The 16,934-nt window shown below is 43.6% G+C and overlaps 1 non-coding gene across 1 annotated transcript; it reads left to right on the forward strand.

Moving 5' to 3' along the window:
• The first annotated feature begins 622 nt into the window (after positions 1 to 622).
• On the forward strand, positions 623 to 694 carry TRNAC-GCA. Its single transcript has one exon. It is a non-coding gene; the product is annotated as a tRNA-Cys (tRNA).
• The last annotated feature ends 16,240 nt before the right edge of the window (positions 695 to 16,934 follow it).

The following is a 16,934-nucleotide window of genomic DNA, read 5'->3' on the forward strand; positions in this document are numbered from 1 at the left end:
CCCACCCTGGAGTTTCCTACTTGATAGGTCTGGAGTGGGACTTGTTAATTTGCATTTCCAACAAGTTCTCAGGTGATGCCCATGCTGCTGAAATAAAAGATCACCATTAGAGCACCACCACCCAGGGTAATGATTGCTACAGGCAAGATCACCGATAGATGCTAATATTAGTAAGCAAAGCATTAAAGAAAAATAGGATATTTGTACAGTCTCAAAGTGTCTCCAACAAGTATTTATTCACTATGGAGGTGGTTTTTATACTTGTTCACCAATTGTTTGCTTGTTCTCCCTCCAGGAATGGAGTTTAATTCCCCTCCCCTGAATGTGGGCTGGATTTAGTGACTTGCTTCTAACAAATAGAGTGTGGGACATGGGACAAGCAGTATAGTAACTTCATCGCGGGAAAACCTGGCAGATGCCACCCTCACCAAGTGGTCAAGACTAAACCAGAAATAAGTCACATTGATACCATGTACTTCCTAACATGTTGTGATAAGGGTACTTCACCTTTATGATAGTCTTCCCCAAAATCCATAGCCTCAGTCTAATCAAGAGAAAACATGAGGCCAATCGAAATTAAGAAATATTCTACAAAATAACTGGGCAACTCCTTTTTAGGTTATCCCTGGTGGCTCAGTTGGTAAAGAGTCTGCCTGCAATGCAGGAGACCTGGGTTCAATCCCCGGGTTGGGAACATCCCCTGAAGAAGGAAATGGCAACCCATTCCAACATTCTTGCCTGGAGAATTCTATGGACAGGGTAGCCTGGTGGGCTACAGTCCATGGGGTCAAAAACAGTGGGAAACAACTGAGTGACTAACAATTTCACTTCACTTTCATAAGTTTTAAAGTCAAAGAAGAAAGACCAAATAAATGTCACATATTAAAAGAAAATAGGAAATATGGTAACCAATATAATACAGTATCCCAAATTGATCTTGAAAGAGAAAAAGGAAATTAATAACTTTTAAAAAACTGGTAAAATCCAAATAAAGCCTGTAGTTTAGTTAATAGTAGGTCTGCTTCTCAGTTTAGATAAATGTACCACAGTCATGTAAGATGTTGACACTGGGGCAGGACTGGCTACATAATTTCATGGGTATAGGCAAAGCTATGGTTTTTCCAGTTGTCATGTATGGATATGAGAGTTGAAATATACAAAAGACTGAAAAAAAAAAAAAAAAGACTGAGCACCGAAGAAATGATGTTTTCCAACTGTGGTGCTGGAGAAAACTCTCAAGAGTCCTTTGGACAGCAAGGAGATCAAACCAGTCAATCATAAAGGAAATCAACCCTGAATATTCACAGGAAGGACTGATGCTGATGTGAAGAGCTAACTCATTGGAAAAGACCCTGATGCTAGGAAAGATTGAGGTTAGAAGAAGGGGGCAACAGAGGATGAGATGGCTAGATGACGTCACCTACTCAATGGACATGAGTTTGAGCAGACTCCAGGAGATAGTGAAGGACAGGAAAGCCTGGTGTGCTGCAGTAGATGGGGGTCACAAAGAGTCAGACATGACTAAGCAACTAACTGAACAACAAGTGTAAAATGAAACTCTGGGGCCACTTGTTCAAAATTTAAAAGATTTCAAGACAGCAACAGAGAAGAAAACCAGGCACAGGCCGTTCTGAACATGGGGTGCAGTGAGACCACACAGGTTGTATGCCATGAAGCCTGCCCTGCGTTTAGAGGAAGCAAGGTGTGAAGCATATAGTCAGGACTTTAGCTGAGCTGAGAGACAGCACTGAGCTGCCAGGCATCTGAGTAGCTGATTAAAGCAACAAGCTTTAAGAACGAGTTAAGCCTTTAATCACTTACTCTGATGATATAAGAGGAGAAAATGTTGACTCCCCCTGCAACCATGCCCAGGTTGAAGGTCAGGTGAATCAGTGTGGATATGGAGTTCATCTCACTGTTGAGGGAGCCCCAAGGAGCAAAAGGCCCCAGCAGTGAGAGGTGAGAAAAGTTCAGAGTGGAAAAGAACTAGGGGAGGGTGGGTACAGAGTCAGAGTGGGGAAAGATTCTTTAAGCTTTTCCCTCTTCTCCCTGATAAAGAGCATTTAGCAGAAGTTTCTGAAAAAGACCTCAACCAAAGCCTTGGATAAAAGGAAGGAAGGTGTCTGGGCTAGGAATGTAAGTATGAGAAAGATCTCCACCATGACAAGTGGAAGGAGGGGGTCTGAGACCCTGATTGCAGCTCCCTTCAGACGGCTGTGCACCTACGGGCAGGAAGTATGGTTAGGGCAGTGCCCCTCACAACCCCCGTGAGGCTTGCCATGTGATGCCTTTGTGTTAACCTGCGGTTGGGCCTGAAACATCACATGTAGGTTTTTAGCCGGGAGCTGGACTCTTCATTTTTTTGTACTATGTTTGCAAGTCTTCTATAAATCTATAACTATTTCAAAATAAAACTTTTTTTAAAAAGGGCTCTCTCACCATTCTCCCATTCTTTCATCTCCCAGGCCTACTAGCCATTTTGTCTGTAACTGAGACTAATAAACTAAGTTTCTAAGAACTAGTTTCTTTGTCCTTCTCTCCACAGGTCTTAGACATGAATCACTGAGGCTGCACCAGGGACCTCTGAACACCTGGATCATGGTCTACTTTGCCCTTCCCCTCTCCGCATCAATAGGCCTCTTTCCCAAATGCAAATTTTCAGCTTGTGGGAATAGATGCCTGTGAGTCAGCTGCCCTATCCAGACATACCTGAACCTGGATGGATTGAGCACCACCCACAAGTCCTCCGCCAGGTGTTCACTGAGTGGACTGCCCTTGCTTCTCTCCACTCAAATTTCTTTCTCCATCTCTGACATCTCCACTAAGTTCTCGCAAATACCTCAATGTAGTATACACTGCTGCCTCATGTTCAATATGTCCAGAAAGGTATTTAACCCATCACTACCCATGCAAAAAATAAAAAAACAAAAAACTGCTTTCCTCCTAACATCTGACTTTTAATGACAATTTTGTGTTTTTAATCACCTGGGGATTAGAACCTTAGCTACATTTTGAGTTCACCCCATTTCCTACCACATTCCATCAGTTATTCAATAGTTTCTACCTCATCAATATGCCTCATCTGTTAAAGCCCCACCTATGCCACAGGTTTTAATATCTTTCTTCCTGGCTTATAACAATAGTTTCATTACTCATTCTATTGTCAAACCTGTGTGCTATACCCTTTGCAGGCATGCCCTTCTTACCTCTGAGCCTGTTCAGACCATCCCTGTTCACACTCTTCCCATCCTCCAGCCATTAAGCTAGGTAGTTCTCATTTAGCCTGTATTTGTTGATCATCATTTTCTTCCCTGATCCTTCCCAGGCCTGGGTCAGATGACACCCTCGGCCCCTGGGTTTGCCCTGACACACTGTACTGGTTTTTTGTCCTTTGCTTTAGGCATGAAGCATGACAGCAGGGACTGTGACGTGATTATAGCCATAGCAACCAACACGAAGTGGGATACACAGTCTTAGTTAAAACTTACTTTAAAAAAATCTTATCGACTGAAGGTATGAATGCTGGGCACTGTCCTAGGACTGGGGGTTATAAAGAATAAACCTTAGTTCTTCTTTTCAAAGATTTCACACTCAAGTGGAAGACAAAAAAAGTACAACAAGCACTTATGGAGTACTTTATAAGTTAGGTACAATATCATCCCCATTTTACAAGGGAAAATTGAAATGGAAAGTTTAACTGCCCAGTTTAACAAGTGGCAGACTAGGAATTTATTATAATCGAGAAGAGGAAATAATCCAAATGTCTGTCAATAGAACTATACATGAACAAACTGTAGTCATTCATACAATAGAATTCCACTCAGCAACTAAAAGCAGTAAGTTACTGATACAGCAGCATGGGTGAATCTCAAAAATCTCCTGCTGCGCAAAAGAAGCCAGACACAAAAAGAGTACATGCAATATGATTCCACTTATATAAAACTTCAGAAAAAAACATAAATCTAATATGTGGTATAAGAACACAGATCAGTATTTGCCTTGGGCTAGGGCAAAACATGGATATTGACTAGCAAAACATTCAAGGGAATTTGAGGTTGATGGTAATGTTCAGTATGTAGTTATATAGGTACATATATTTGTCAAAAATCACTACTGTATACCCTGAAAAGTAGTGAATTTTACCTGATGTAAATTATATCTACACAGTTTATATAACTTTTTTTAAAAGTAAAAGTAAAAACTCAGTCAAATTTCAGAATCCTTGTTTTTAACCACTCTGCCGCCTAACAAATATGACATTTACACATTCGTAGAGACTGTATCAGGCATCACGAAATATAAAACTTTGGTTTCTACCAAAATAGTTGACTATTTCCCCCCTTCCCACCAAAATTAACACTGAAAAAAAAAAATATAAAAGCAAGAGGAAAATATGTGTCAGAAATCAACAATGGTAATAATAACAAAATGTGAGCCCTCTGGGGACGGGGTCTGGATTTTGTGTGTCAGGAGGTGTGTCAAGCTACAGCTTGAAACTGACAATACCCAGGGATGGTGTCCCCCCGGTGTGTGGGAGGAAGGTTCTGACATTTCGCTCTCACCTCCCTGCTATACTGCCTTGGACAAACCATCACCTATTCCTTCACAGTCCAGCCGAGTCAATACCTAACGGTATGGCAGAAAAGTCCTTTGGGAGCAGGAACAAGCAAAGAGCTGATAAATTAAAACAACACTGAGATCCTACTACACATTTATTAGAATAACCAAAATCCAGAACAATGACAACACCAAATGCTAGTGAGGATGTGGAGCAAAACGAATTTTCATACACTCCTGGTGGGACTGCAAAATGGTACAGCCAATCTGGGAGACAGTTTGGCAGTTTCTTAACAAACTAAACACCCTCTTACTATGTGATCCAGCAATCACATTCTTTGGCATTTATCCAAAAAAGTCGAAAACTGATGTCCACACAAAAACCTGAACACAAATGTGTATAGCAGCCTTATTCATAATTGCCAAAAACTTGGAAGCCAGCTAGATACCTTCATTAGGTGAATGGATAAATACACTGCAGTACACCCAGACGATGAACTATTATTCAGCACTAAAATGTCCCTCAGCACAGAACTTTAGATACGTATGACTAAGTGGAAGAAGCCAACATGAAAAGCTACATACTAGGGCTTCCCTGGTGGCTCAGTGGTAAAGAATCTGCCTGCCAATTCAGGAGACTCAGGTTCAATCCCTCCAGGAGGATCCCACATGCCACAGAGCAATTGAGCATGTGCACCAGAACTATTGAGCCTCTTCTCTGGAGCCTGGGAGCTGCAGCTGCTGAGGCCCATGCACCTAGAGCCCATCCTCTGCAACAAGAGAAGCCACTGCAATGAGAAGACTGAACACCACAACTAGAGGAATGTCCACGCAGCAATGAAGACCCAGCATAGCCAAAAATAAATAAATAATAAAACTACTTTTTAGAAAGCTACATATTGTGTAATTCCAACTCTATGACATTCTGGAAAAGGCGAAACTATGGAGACAGTAAAAAGATTAATGGTTGCCAAGAGTAGGTGGGGAAAGGAAAAGAAGAAATTGGCAGAGCACAAAGCATTTTTATGGCATGAAGAATATTCTGTATGATATTATAATGATGGATATATGTCATTATACATTTGCCCAAACCCATAAAATATACAACACTACCAAGAGTAAACCCTAAGGTAAACTATGGGTTTGGGGTGATTATGGTGTGTCAAGGCAGGTTCATCCTGGTGAGAGATGCTGGTAATGGAGGAATATGTATAGGTGTAGGGGCAAAAGGTATATGGGAAATCCCAGTATCTTCCAATCAATTTTATGGTGAACCTAAAAAAAATTATCTTTAAAAAAAGTTGATGAAAATGAGTTGAATCTGCTCTGCACCCCCTCTCCCAAACCCAGACCAGACACAACCCACAGAGGCCACCCTCTCCCCATGTCAATTCACCTTGCAGGTTTAAAACGGAACTCCAGTTGTGGGACCTAAGGGACCTTGGGCTTTCTGCCCTCAGACTCATCTGTTCCCCTCTCCTTAAATCCATGGAGACAGTCACCTGAACGTGAGATCTTTCCCCAACACACCTTACCAAACGACCGATTGATAGCCTCAGGGAAACATGACTACATAAACCAAAAGAACTAGATTTGAGGATATAATTACTATGAAGAAAGGCAACATACAGAACAACACCTGAAGCAGAACTACTGAAACAAGCCTTCCAAAAATGTAAAATAAGCATGGAGATATAAGGGAAAATATTAGCCGTAGGCAGCAAAGACAAGAAATTGACAAGATCCCAAGCAGAAATGTTAGTATCAATACTAAAGCCAAAGTAAATAACACAGTCAATGGAATAAATGGCAAGATGAATTTGAAGAAAAATGAATTAGCGAATTAGAAGAGCAGACTGAGGAGATGATGGCAAATATAAAAGAAAAGCTAAAAGATGCTTCTGGATGTGAAAAGATAGACTCGATATTAAAAATAGAATAGAATAAGGGGAATATAGGAGTACCAGGGAGATAGGCAGAAAAGCTGAAAGAGTAAAGAGCAGGGAAACCCACGAAAAGCTTCATAAAGAGAAGTCTTGAGATGAGACAAAAAGAAGGGTAGAAGTTTGCCAGGTGAGCATGGGAAGGAAAAACATTTCAGGCAGAGAGAAACAACGCAGGTAAACGCAGGGAGGCATGAATACAAAGGATCACTTGGATAGGATCTAGCAGGTAGTCTGGTGTGTCTGGAGCAAAGGCTATTTGAAGGAAGGTAAAGAAGGTTAACGTTGGAAGGCAAGCAAGAATCAGGTCAGGAAAACTCTTGGGAGATCTGTAGCATAATTATACCCCATCTTAAATACCAGGAAACTAAGTCAAGCTCAGACAGTTGAGTGAGTTGCCCCAGGTCAGACTTCCAACAGTCAGGCTCGGACCAGTTCACTGCCTTACACTCAGTGGTGGCTCTGAGTTTGCTTGTAGCTTGGATGTCTCGGTGTTCTGCAAAGTCAATTAGAATTTTTTTTTAAAATAAATGAATTTAGGAAGTAGAGGAGTTGTGCATCCAAGATGAGGTGCGTTGTTCTGAAGTTTCAGAGTGTCCAGTTGACAATTATTAGTTCAGGGTTAAAAGTAAGAAGATCAAGACAGTTAATACAAATTCGGATATTCCCAGCATATGGAGATAGATGGGAGTGGATGGAGTTGCAACAATAATGCCGCTGGTAACCTCGGCAAACATTTCCTCAGGACAGAAACATCTTACTGGGGAAGGAGGACACAAGTGAGGAAAACTGAAAGGCCCACAGTCACACTGGCTTGGTGCTTTATCCGTTAGTCAGATCTCAGCTCAGCTGTAGCATCTTCTGCCAGCCAGATACAGCCAGCCCATCAGATAACTCTGATTGGGATCTGAGTGCAGTGCAGTGCTCAGTCAGGACAGAATCTTTGTGACCCCATGGACTGTAGCCTGCCAGGCTCCTCTGTCCGTGGAATTTTCCGGGCAAGAACACTTGAGTGGGTTACCATTTGCTATTCCAGGGGATCTTCCTGACCTAGGGATCGAACACACGTCTCCTTCATCTCTTGCATTGTCAGGCAGATTCTTTACCACTGCACCAGTAAACCTGGGAAGTGAAAATAACCATCCTCAGGTGCATATCGTCCAAAGTCTGACTTCTTCTAAGTGACACCCAATTCTGGGATCCAGGAATACAGGAGCACTACAGTTGCTTGGGAAACCAAAACTGGGGAGATGTATCTTTGAATGCCAGGTACCCTGAAACATATCCTTTTATCCAGAAGGAAAATAATATTACTTTTATCTTGTAGATAAAGAGACCAAATCTGAGATAAGTTAAGTGACTTGCCCAAGATCATTCAGCGAAGAGGCAAAACTGGGATTCAAATCGAGGGGAGGCTGGTTCCAAAGCCAAGGAGATGAAGATTAAACAAGACTGTGCTGGTGTACACAGCATTCACTCTCATTCTTGCTTTCTCAAAGCCCAGTGTTCAGAGTGGGTCAGGAGAAAAAGGTCCATGTCCTTGCTCCTAAGAAGCTTGAGAACTGAAGTCACCATTTTCTGGAAAAAAAAGAGCTTTGGGTTACAAATCAGAAGAATTGGGTCCAAGTCTGATCTGTGCCACAGCTTGCCGTGTGACTGTGATCAAGTCACTCACCTCTGCGGTCCCCATCCCCTCTGCAAAAGGAAGAGTCTGGAAATGCAGGTGTCTGTGACTGGCAGGAGGCTTCCCTGAGACCATAAGCCCCACCCAGCAGAGCTGGCAGTACCCAGTTCTCTCCTCCCAATGCCTGTCCTCTTATCCATTCATACCAGCCATTACAGCTAGGGCTTCCCAGCTGAGGGCTGGGTGTGGATTGTTTGAGAAGCCATATGGCATCCCAGTGTAGCCGAGAGTCCAATCTCAAGGGGAAACCATTGTTCATTCATCTGGACCGAGTGACATTCTTTATGCAAGAATAACTCTTGATTAAAGGGTGAGTTTTAATGGAAACTAATTAGGCAAACTCTTTAGCCTGGGCATAATGATCAAATGAGCTGTCACACCATACCTGATACAATGATCTCACTCGCTACAAGATTTTATTCCTTAGCAATTACACTCCCACATGGCACTGCGTGCCGTTATTGCCTGGAGCACACATGTCAAATTAAAGAGCAACTTATGCACCTGATATTTAATTATTGCCTAGTACTACAGACACCCGGGGAATGTCAAAGTGAGCAGTCCTGCTCAGGAGAAACGAAAACTGAAATCTACTTCTGCAAGGGAGTGAAAAAAATAGGGATAAAATATGTATAGGCTACTATAGTTCCTTATTCAGCCGTCTTACAATTCAGTTACAAAACTTGTTCTCCCCAACCTTTAATAATTTACCATTTTTTTTTCCTTCATCCAGAAAAAGTCAGCAGTTGAAGAGTTGTAGGTAAAGATACAGGGGTCCAATTGGTACTTGTTTACCTACATGATTGATGTGGTCAGATCTGGTCAACATTGAGCTCTTCCTGTAAGTCATTCTCTCCCTAACAGACTCTGACAGGAAAGAGGGTGCCTGGCATACCTTTTTAGCCCAAAGGGAAATATCTTCCCTCAAGGCTGAGCACTCAGGAAGCCACATCTCACACCAGTCACACGAGCAACACATTTGAAAATTTGACCGAAGTTTCCCCACAAGTTGGGACAGTGAGAGGCCATGAGAATGGAGGCTCTATCTCTACTTTGGTTAGAATACTCTGGAGAACTTTGCAAACATACGGATGCTCTGAATCCCATCCCAGACTATTTACATTAGGATCCAAGGCTTTAACTTTTGGGGCTTCCCTGGTAGCTCAGCTGGTAAAGAATACACCTACAATGCAGGAAACCCTGGTTTGATTCCTGGGTTGGGAAGATCTCCTGGAGAAGGAATAGGGTACCCACTCCAGTATTCTTGAGCTTCCCCGATGGCTCAGCTGGTGAAGAAGCTGCCTACAATGCAGGAGACCTGGGTTCGATCCCTGCATTTGGAAGATCCCCTGGAGAAGGGAAAGGCTACCCACTCCAGTATTCTGGCCTGGAGAATTCCATGGACTGTATAGTCCATGGGGTCGCGAAGAGTCGAACATGATTGAGTGACTTTCACTTTCTGAAAAGGAGGACTGGGTAATTTGTAAGCCTCCTCAGATGATTCTAATACTCAAGTAGGGCCAAGAACAACTGGTCTGGATTTGGAACAAGCCAGGCCAGAGCTTAGTGTTATAGGAGCTGCTTTCTGCCCTCAAAAAGACTTCCACACCTCAGTGCCTTTGGATGTGCTGTTCTCTCCTCTGGAATGTTCTTTCCCATCCCTTCTTTCTACCTGGAAAAGAAAATTATCCTTCAACATCAAATACATATGCTATTTTCCTCTGAGGTCTCCCCATGATTTCCCCAAGCAGAGTTGCTTCATCATCCACCAGGAGCCAGACACAAGGCTCAAAGGATCATTAAACTATCCTGCTCTCCTCAGCGGGGGTTCAAGAAGGGAATCCCCATGTCTCTAGCAATCATCTGTGAGTCCCAGCTGAGCAAACTCTGAGAATATCTTGGTCCCTTTGGCTCCAGATAAAGAAATTCAATTACTCATTATCAGAATTGCACTGCCTAATACTAAAATGCCTTAATATGAGAGCTTTTGTATTTAGTAAACTGCACAGCTTGTGAAAACCCCCTCCAAACATCTGGCAAGAGGCCCAGCAGAGGTAGGGCTGAAACCTCTAATGATGGCAACATGTAAACAAGTGTTTTGTTTCAACTGATAATCATTAACTTCCAGTGTCAGGCTTACCCCTAGAGGGCTGATGCCTCAGCCTTGCAAAGGCCTCTGGGAAACAGCAGCTGGGACAGGGCCTATGCTGAGCCGATGGGGAGGGAGGGGGTGGGAAGGCCTGTCACTATCAACCTGGAGAGGCAGGAGGTGACGGGAGCAGATGCCTCTGATGAAAGCGAATGCCATCAGGGAGTCCTAACTTCCTTTCAGGGATGTTCATACTGGGCAAGGGTTGCTTCTCGACTATACCTGCCTAGCTGTGTGACCTTGGCAATAAAGCTCCAGTTTCTCTATCTGCCAAATAGAATAACAAAGGTTCCTACTTTATAGTTGTGAGACATATGTAAGAAAACATGCTCCAGCCAGGCTTTTGGCACTGCCCTGACTTACAGAAAGCAGTCAATAAAAGAAATTTCCAATTTCTTTCTCCATTATTTCCCTTCAGATGTTTCTAACTGGGAACTAGACTAGTCTGAAGACCCCTGTCCTAACTCACTAAGTAATGGCTATTTGACCCCAGGATCACTGGGCTGAAGTTTGTGGTGTTTGTACACATGAGTATCATAATAGAAACTGATAAGGGAACAGATAGGTTTTTATTCTCATTGAACATTAACAAACACTGGTGCTGAGTAATCCTTCACACTATAACTCATGTACAAATATTAATTCATTCCATAAATATTAACTGAGTAACTACTATGTTCCAGATACTATGTGTACTAAGATGATTAAGAAGTGTGTTCACAGCTTGGGTTCTGGGAAAGCAGACACTGAGACAGAGCAGAGGTCACCATGGAGTGAGTCTAGGACACACTTGTGTGAAAGGGAGATGTTATGGACTGAACTGTGTCCCTCCAAAATTCATATGATAAAGCTCTAACCCTGAGTGTGACTGTATTTGGAGATAGGGCCTTTAAGGAGATAATTAAGGCTAAAATTCCCTGGTGGCTCAGAGGTTAAAGCGTCTGCCTGCAATGCGGGAGACCTGGGTTTGATCCCTGGGTCAGGAAAGATCCCCTGGAGAAGGAAATGGCAACCCACTCCAGATTCTTGGCTGCAGAATCCCATGGACGGAGGAGCCTGGTGGGCTACAGTCCATGGGGTCACAAAGAGTCAGACACAACTGAGCGACTTCACTTTCACTTTCAAAGTCAGAAAAGGTCTTCCCAGGTAGCTCAGTGGTAAAGAATCTGCCTGCAATGCAGGACACTGGGTTCCATTCCTGGGACAGGAAGATCCCCTGGAGAAGCGAATGGCTACCCGCTCCAGTATTCTTTCCTGGAGAATCCCATGGAGAGAGGAGCCTGGTGCGTTACAGTCCATGGGGTCGTAAAGAGCTGAAGATGACTAAAGTGACTTAGCATAGCAGAGCACATACAAAGTCATAAATGCGGGACTCAGACTTGATAGGACTGGTATTCTCATGAGAAGAGGGAGAAACTAGAGCACTCTCTCGCTCTCTCTGCATAAGCACAGAGGAAAGACCAAGTGAGGATACAGTGAGCAGGGGGCTGTCTGTAAGCCAGGAAGAGAGAACCCAGAAGCAAAAACCCAAACCAGCCAGGACCTTGATCTTGGACTTCCAGCCTCTAAGACTGTGAGATAACAGATTTCTGTTGTTTAAACTACCCAGTCTGTGGTATGCCATTACAGAAGCCTGAGCTGACAAACACAGAGATGAAGGAAGCAGGAAAGGGGGGAGGCAGACACTGAGCTGTAACTCAGGCCCAATAAAGACCTCAGGTGACCACATGGGGAACTCTGGAGCGGAGGGCCTTTCTGAGCCTCCTCCCAATCCAGAGAGGGTCCATTATGCCCCCTAGGTCATCAGTCATTGGATGCAGGCTGCCCCTGAAAAGAGGTGTGACCCTGGAACAGGTAGTTTCCTTCTGCAGAGCCAATCCCCAAGAAGGCTGGCGGGACTCTGTACATCCCAGCCTCCCGTCACAAGGAGTTCCCTATGGCCTCGTGACTATCGCCCTTTGTCCAGCTCCCACCATGTGCCAGAAGCCTCATAAATGTCACTTACTTGGTCTTCACAGTTCTCCTGTGAGAAAATACCCATTTCACAGAGAAGGTGAAATAACATCCAAAGCCACAAATCTGATACATAATGAAGGCAGAATTGAAGAGACCTCTCTTTCCCATCAATCCTAGTCTTGTCTTGACAGCATGCTTCCTCCCCCTTGCAAACCGTCATTTTCCACAAGAGGTTTTCCCTGTCCTCCTCCAGCAGGTATATGTGCCCATAACACCCTGTGCCTCCCTCTTCAAAGCCTATAGCACTTTGCATTATCAGCAGTCACATTGTACGTGTTAGTTGCTTAGTAATGTCCAACTCTTTGCAACACCATAGACTGTAGCCCGCCAGACTCCTCTGTCCATGGAATTCTTCAGGCAAGAATACTGGAGTGGGTTGCCATTTCTTCCTCCAGGGGACCTTCCTGACCCAGGGATCGGACCCAAGTCCCCTACATTGCAGGCAGATTTTTTACCCTCTGAGCCACCATGGAAGCCTGGTCACATTAGCTGACACAACCCTGGTGGCTCAGACAGTAAAGAATTTGCCTCCAAAGCAGGAGACCTAGGTTTGATCCCTGGGTTGGGAAGATCCCCTGGAGGAGGGAATGGCAACCCGCTCCAGTATTGGCTAGAGAATTTCATGGACAGAGGAGCCTGGTGGGCTACAGTCCATGGGGTCACAAATAGTCCAGCACAACTGAGTGACTAACACTTTCACTTTAACATTTACCATGTCTCAGGCACTGTTCTGGCACTTTTCAAACATTAATTTATTTAATCTTTTCAATAGCCCTATAAGATATTATTTTTATCATTCTCATTTACAGATAAGAAGGCTAATAAGATATGAAACTGTTAAGTAACTTTCCCAGAGATACCCAACCAGGGTTTGAACCCACTCGATCTGGTTCCAGATATTATACTATTCTGTCTTGGGGTCATTTCTGCCACCCTTCTGATCTGCAAATGTTTGGAGAACATGGACGAGTCTCATTCTTTTTTTCCACCCCAGTGACTTACCTGGGACTGACAAATACTAAGCTTTTCGTAAGGTTTTCCTAAACAACTAAATGATGGCTTTCACATGAACATTTTGAAAATAATTGGATCTGATCTATATGGACAAAGCCTAGAAGAAAAGAGACAAAAAAATTCATTTGGTCTGTTGAGACATTAAGATCATGGGTGAATTTTAATTTTAATTACCTGGATATTGAGAGAATACTGGTTTTTAAGAATTCAAAATGGGTGATGGCAACTTTATCTGCATTTCCTATTGCTGTCATGAGAGTGGACCTCTAGTACATTTCAGATGGCATTCCTACTGGGATGCAGGCTTCTCCAGTCCATGAAGCTCAGGTCCAGAAAACATCTCAGGTGTCATGGCAGGGCAATGTTTTTCCAATGACCCCATAACCAATTCTAAGATGAAAAGATCAAGATTCCCATCATCACAACTCAGAATTACTGATACTCAGAAATGATGTAAAGAATATTTTGGTGGCCATTTAAGCCTGTTTCTAAGTGAACTCTAGTGACTGGGCAGATTCCCCAAGTCTTCAGATCTTCAGATTCCCACTAGGACATTTAGATAAGCAGACCCTCACGCAGCTGATAAGTAATCAAAATGAGCCAGTGGCCTGGGAGGCTCTGAGAAATTACATTGCGTTCTCTCATCCCACTCCCGTACTTGCTGTTTACCTTATATTCATTTATTAATTCACTCATTTATCCGTTCAACAAATGTAACTGGGGTCCTACTAGATGTCAAGAAGTTTTCTAATCTTGAAGAATACATAATGAACAAGCCAGATGAGTCCTTTTTTTTTATGGAGTTTATAGTCTAATGAGAGAATATGGACAGTAAACAAATGATAGAACTTCAACTCATGATAATTTCTATAAAGAAAATAAAACAGGGTGACATCCTGAAAAGTGAGTGAGGAACAGGGAAAAACTGATTTTGACAGGATAGTTAGGGAAGGATTCTCAGGGGTGACATTTAAATAGAGACTTGATTAAGTGGCCAACTTTCAGGAAACCTGGGAGAAGAGGAGTGCAAAGTCCCTGAGGCAGAACTAGGCTTGCCAGTGTCCTGGGGGCAGAAATCAGACCAGTGCAGGTGAGCTGGATGAGCATGGGGAAGAACAGCAAGATACAAAGCCTGAGAAGCAGAAAAGAAGTTTGGGTTTTATTTCTAGCATGATGAGGAATTATTGGAGAGCTTTTAAGAAAGACAGAAATGCAATATGGTTTAAGTATTTAAAAGATCACTCTGGCTGCCAAGTAAAGAATGAACTATAGGAAACAAAAATAGAATCTTGGAGACTCCGTTCACTGTCTACTAGATGTCTGGTCTGCTGATTTGGCTCTTGTTTCCGATCCCAAAGTTACTGCCAGCAATTCAAATTGCCTAGTTCGTTTCACCTCCACCCCTGACTTCCCAATACTTGAGTGTTGCTGCTCACCACTTCAGCCAACACCCCCATCTGCCCAACTGGCTCTGCACAGTGGGGGTCAGATGGGTCCTCTAGATCACAAAAGGCAGCAGTTTAGCTCATTAATGTCACTTGTAAATTAATGTAAAACCCGAAAATGTCAACTGCAAGATCCATGAAAACAGAGTAAAGAATTGATACTGTCTACAAAGTTTCCCCAGTGCTATGCAGAGTAGGTGCTCCAAAGATATTGGTTAGATGAACAGATGGATCTAGATGGGCTGGGTGCTCATTGTCTGGCTGAGATGAAGAGAGCCTCCACTTGGGAGCCTGGGGAGAAGCTACAAGGAAGCTGCAGTCCAGCAAACATCACCTCAACTTAAAACCTCCGTACTGGCTGGGATGAAGCTGCCCAGGGGCCCCTCCTTGGATCAGGTGGGACTTGCTAGACTGCCAGGCTTGTTCATTAGTGGCCTGACATTACACATCTGCAACTGGGTAATCTCTATGTTAACTGCTCCCTCCCGCCACAATGAGAGCTCATAACTATGTTTCATATAAAGCCGATTATGCATTTGCACAGAGACCATAAAGGGTCAGTGACTGTAAAGTGTGTTGGGAGTCTCTGGGGTAACCATCATACTACCCAGTCCAGACCCACCCTGTGGGATGCATTTGAATGACATGGGATGGGTGGGTTGGGAAGGAAGGGCTCTGTAAGTGCAGGACTCCTAGATGACCAGGAAGGGCTTCTGGGATGTGGCCCTCTCTTAAAGCATGCTACTACCACCTATTAGAATTCAAGACAGACTTATAGCTTGCTGAAAATCTTAGGTCTAGGAGAAGGTCATTTTTTAAAATCTTTTTCATTTCTTATTTTTTCATATTTATATATAAATATATAAACATATGCATATGCATATTTGATTCTGCTTTCACTGAAATTTTTTCAGAAAGGAGCCCACTCTTGTCTGTATGATAAAGGATTTTCGAGGACTGGCATGAGGTCTGATTTTTTTCCCTTGGGTTCTGTTATCATCTCCACACCTACTAGCTGTGTTACCTTGAACCATACACATTACTTTCATGGGTCTCATTTTCCACAGTTATAAAATGGGATCACCATACCTCACATTTTTGGCAGGACTGTTTTGAGAATTAAAGCATAACACCATCTATTGAAACTGATTAGTTTCAGGTATTGTCTATGTGTCAGTTCATTTAAACCTCTCAACAACCCTTTGAGGTGGGCCCTGGTGACATCTCCAATTTTAAAAGGTAGAAACTCAGAAGTTAGAAGGTTGGCTCAAAGTCACAGAGCTGATTAGTGGTGAAGCCAAAATTCAAGCCCAGACAATCTGTCTCTGGAGCCAAAGAACCCAACAACAGTGCCCAGAGCAAAGTAAACATTCAAAAAATAAATGAAAGTTTCCGTCATTTTTACCGATTTCAAGGCAATTTCATGCACAAATCTTTACTACTATTATCACACCTTGGGTATGACTCCAGGTCCTATTAAAAGGGACAGAGATAAAGTGAGGGGCTATCGCAGAGTCAGAATCGTCTGGTACCCCCAGAGGGTTGACTCTTGGGCTACTGAGGGGATAGAATGGAGCCCTGACAGTGAGAGCGAGACAGAGACAAAGACAGCAGGAAAAGGACACAGGAAATTCAGACTCTAGTCCCATCACCAGCCCACCATGGGACCTCGAGCAAAGCCAGCTGCCCTCAAGGTTCTGCCCAGGGTACGGCAGAGGCTGATTCGGCTGGCTCGGGGACTAGACGTGAGGGTCAAAGCACAGGCCAGTGAGGATAGGCTGCGCACACGGATCAGGAAGATCCCCTGGAGGAGGAAATGGCAGCCCACTCCAGTATTCTTGTCTGGAGAATCCCATGGACAGAGGAGCCTGGCAGGCTACAGTCCATAGGGTTGCAAAGAGTCAGACACGACTGAATCGACTTAGCACACACACACTGGAATAGGAGTTAGACTGAGCAAGGGGAGTCATGGGCCCCTTGCCAGATTTTCCTCCTAGAGGTCACCCAGCGCGTCTGGATGGCCCAGACTCATAGCTGAGATTAGCTGTAACCTAGACCATGAAGACCTTGGCAGAGAGCGTCAGGGAGCCAGAGCTCTGGCCCAGCCCACCAAGGATCTGTGGCAT

The sequence above is a fragment of the Cervus elaphus genome, chromosome 1 (assembly GCF_910594005.1).
Source record: "Cervus elaphus chromosome 1, mCerEla1.1, whole genome shotgun sequence".
NCBI lineage: Eukaryota > Metazoa > Chordata > Mammalia > Artiodactyla > Cervidae > Cervus > Cervus elaphus.